This window comes from Palaemon carinicauda, chromosome 33, assembly GCF_036898095.1.
Source record: "Palaemon carinicauda isolate YSFRI2023 chromosome 33, ASM3689809v2, whole genome shotgun sequence".
Taxonomy (NCBI): Eukaryota; Metazoa; Arthropoda; class Malacostraca; order Decapoda; family Palaemonidae; genus Palaemon; species Palaemon carinicauda.
The window spans coordinates 78,919,517-78,924,516 of NC_090757.1; positions in this window are offsets into that span (position 1 = coordinate 78,919,517).

Sequence of the window (5,000 nt, forward strand, 5' to 3'; positions counted from 1 at the left end):
CGTTCAGAACTTTCCCATGCCCTCGACCTTTGCTGCCACTTTTGCTCCCCTCTATGCCTCCCTCAAGGGCAAGCCAAAAGACCTGAAGTTGGGTCCCCTTCAAGAAGCGGCCTTCTGCAATACAATAATGCCCTATCAACCGCTGCTGCTCTCACTTTTCCTATCCCACATGCCCCTCTCCTTCTCTCCACCTAGCCAGCGATGTCACTATTGGTGCAGTACTCGAACAGGTGCTCAACGGCTAGCCCCGCCCATTGGCCTTCTTCAGCAGAAAACTGTCCAAGGCAGAAACGGATTATTCTACCTTTGATCACGAATTGCTGTTGGTACACTTAGCTGTCCGTCACTTTCGCCATTTCTTAGAAAGTAAGCCCTTCATCATTCGCATAGAATACATGCCTCTGGTGCACACCTTCACTAGTCAGTCTGACGCCTGGTCCTCCCGTCAACGACGACATCTCTCCGCCGTGGCTGAATATAATTGCACCCTTCAACATGTCCCTGGGAAAATGAGTCCCGTTACTGATGCCCTGTCAAAAAACACGTTAGCCACCGTTCAACTGAGATTGGATTCAAATGCCTTGAATGACGCCCAACGACAGAATCCAGAGTATCAAGCATGTAGGACATCCTGCACATCCCTTCGTTGGGAAGACTAACTCTGTTGCTTTCATTTCGCCATTTGAGTCACAACCTACTCTCGGCCCATCACAATATATATATATATATATATATATATATATATATATATATATATATATATATATATATATATATATATATATATATATATATATATATATATATATATATATATATATATATATATATATATATATATATATATATATATATATATATATATATATATATATATATATATATATATATATATATATATATATATATGTATATATATATATATATATATATATATATATATATATATATATATATATATATTTGTATATATATATATATATATATATATATATATATATATATATATATATATATATATATACATTGTGATGGGCCGAGAGTAGGTTGTGACTGTTTTTCTTATCGGTAACTGTTAACAGAACCGGTTGCCGATTAGACATGAAATAGCCTGTTGTATCTTGTGACCTTGTTTCCTAGACTTGGTGTACAGTTAGAATCAAAAGAACGCCGACAGTCAGGGGAAATCTTTCGTCAGATGTCTCTAGTGTTCCCATGACAAAACAGACAACGAGTTGCTCCTCTTACTACTGCTACGAAATTGGCGGAGCCTTCTCCAGCCTTGGTGAATCAAAGACAGTAAACGGCTGTCTTTGTTAGCGGAAGCATTGCAATGCGAGAGAGAGAGAGAGAGAGAGAGAGAGAGAGAGAGAGAGAGAGAGAGATCCAAAAGTTGGAACTTACTCTAGTTAGTGAAGTAATGTAACAGCACATAAACTCCTGTTTAGACATTTATGCCTATCAAAATATTGTCTGTCTATTATACAAGGTTTCCAATAGAAATGATTGTATTATGTTCCCAAAAGCTTATCGTTATTTTTCAGATTCTAGATTGACTGCTAAAAACTACTTACAGTTTATAGATATTCATTGAATGTAACATTTCGTGATACCTGAGGATACTTTATTGTGAAATATTTACCATTTTTTTTTTCAGATTCAGGGATATGCGCCGTTTCAGTCTTTAAACTCTAAGCCACTTTCCCTTTATTCATCATTTGTTTTACATTCCCATTGTTGAGCTTGGTCATCTCACCATCTGCTATCTTGGCCTTGAAGGATTAGCATTGCCATTTGAACTAAAATCTTAAACATTTATAGTGAAATGTTTACTACATTGCTAATTCAATCTTTATCGTAAGTGTTTTATTCACTTGATAATTATCGAAACTGAATTGGAGATAGTTATTACAGGATATAAATAGCGGGACTATTTTGTTAGAATCAAATGCTTATCCAAATAATGGGTGATTTGGGGGGAAAATAACTATAATTGCTTTTGGGTGGGTGGAAGATTTGCTTCCTTAAGGATCCGTATACCAACATTTGTCCGGCTGCATATAGTTTTATCATTATATTTTATGCTCCTCTATATACCTTAAATGCTCTGTAGGAAAATTTAACCAGTTGCTTTAAAATCAACTAATATATTTTCATTAACTGGAATAATGATAGAGGAATGGAATATATATTGTATAAAAAATCTGAGGGGCACCACTTATTCATGGAAGCATGCTTCACAATGCAATTTTCTTTTACTTCAATGGAGATTGTAAAAACTAAGATAGAGGAAAATAAAATACAGATCTCCAAATGCCTTATTCCGGAATCCAACTAATGAATATCTTGTCTCGGTGTCACACAAATATCAAATAGTTTCAAGTTGGAATGGTCAAGTGAAGGTGTTTCTGCTGCCGCTTGGGAGAGATTTCTTTTATCAAGGCACAGTGAGAAGCTAAGAACCAAAGTGACGCCCTAAGACTATCACCGAGTTAGAAGGGCATTCATTTTAAAGATAATATTTAATAAATAAATGAAAAAATAATGATATAAAGAAACACAAATATTAAATGATGAATTGAGGGATAGAGGAAGAAGCTCAGGAAATAAAATCTAAAGGATGAGAGAAAATATTTAGGAGTCCATAAGTATCGCTCGTCAGCTGTATGAGTTAGTGATTAAAAGGACAACCAAACTTTTATTTCCGAGATATTTTAATATTTGGTTTTTCCTTTCTCCTACTCACGGCACCAGCTGTAGAAATTGTGGTCTAACTAATACCCTGATAGGCTGAGGAGCTGGTATGGATAGCTTTTGCTCGAACAACCCGAACTAGAGCTTCACGGATAGTAATGCATTTTTCGCTTGTTAAGCGCCCATCTACCTTGCGTTATTTACCATGTCAAGAGATCTACATCTAGCACCCCATAGCTGGTCTAATTCGGGCACTTGATTATTGTAAATAAGGAATTCATCATACAAAGCTAAGCCTATTTGAATCAAGATTATAAGACCTTTGTGCATAAAATTGATAAGAAGTTGGTTTGATCTCAAAGCTGTTTAATTTCTCAAGATAAATCTACTAGCAATTATATAATCATTGATAACTTACAATCAGGGTATTAGAATGGGGAATCACATCGTGCTTAGGCCATCTATTCGTGTATATTTTCAGGAAAAATTATAGGAGAATTCATTTTGGGATAATAGGTATATCATAGTTTCATGACAAAATTTCTGAAAATTATGTTGTTCTGAGACTATGATTTGTCAATAAAACAAATTTTTTAAACCCTTTGCCAGAATGTGATAGCGTCCTCATCTTCCTCAATATAAGTTATTTTCGATACGAAATAATAAATTATGATTGTATTTTAGGTGCTTTGCAGTCATCAGTATCTATTATATCCATCATCGATTATCTATTATGCAAAGTTAATACTTAAATCTCGTTACTTATTGACCTTCCATCAAGAGCAGCTATTTTTTTCTACTGCTACTATCTTTTGCAAATCAACTAATAATGAATTAGGTTAGCCAAATTTACTAGAACATTGACTGTTATCAAATAAATCTCAGGCAATAATACAATAACTTACAGGCTGTATCATGAGTCTACAAGCAGCCTGTCTCCACAACCCCTAAAACAGAAATGACTTTCCTATTTGCTCAGTGTCGGAATGGCCGGGGAAGGGGGGTTGAAGGAGAACCCCCCTCCCCCCCCCCCTGGAAAGTGTCTACTTGGTCCCTCTTACGAATAAAGTAGCAATTGAAAAATAATAGTATGTATATATATATATATATATATATATATATATATATATATATATATATATATATATATATATATATATATATGTGTGTGTGTGTGTGTGTGTGTGTGTGTGTATGTGTGTGTGTTTTGTGTTTGTATTGAAAAGTTGAGACGTTAAATGGTTATACAGAATTGAAATATGGCAACTCGATTTGTAAGATTTGTATACTTCTGCTAACAAAGACGGCCCTTTACTGTCTGATTCGCTAAGGTTTGAGAATGCTCCGCCCATTTCGTAAAAGTTGTAAGAAGAGCAACTCCTTGTCCGTTTTGTCATGAGAACACTAGAGACATCTGACGAAAGATTTCCCCCGAGTGTCGACGTTCTTTTGATTCTAACTGTACATATAAACTGGATGTTTTGTAATAAACTCACTCATTTGCTTCCATCTCACCTTTTGAGTCACATATATATGTATATATATATATATATATATATATATATATATATATATATATATATATATATATATATATATATATATATATATATATATATGTGTGTGAGTGTATATATTTATTTATAAATATATATATATATATATATATATATATATATATATATATATATATATATATGTGTGTGAGTGTATATATTTATTTATAAATATATATATATATATATATATATATATATATATATATATATATATATATATATATAAAGATATACATACATATATATATATATATATATATATATATATATATATATATATATATATATATATAAATATATATATATATATATTTATATATATATATATATATATATATATATATATATATATATATTTATACTGTATATATATATATATATATATATATATATATATATATATATATATATATATATATATATATATATATATATATATATATATATATATATATATATATATATATACATACATACATACATATATATATATATATATATATATATATATATATATATATATATATATATATATATACATATATATATATATATATATATATATATATATATATATATATATATATATATATATATATATATATATATGTATATTCATGTATATATATATATATGCATATATATATATATATATATATATATATATATATATATATATATATATATGTATGGAAAGAATGATTGGAATAACCCTAGGAGACCGAAAAAGAGCAACATGGATACGAG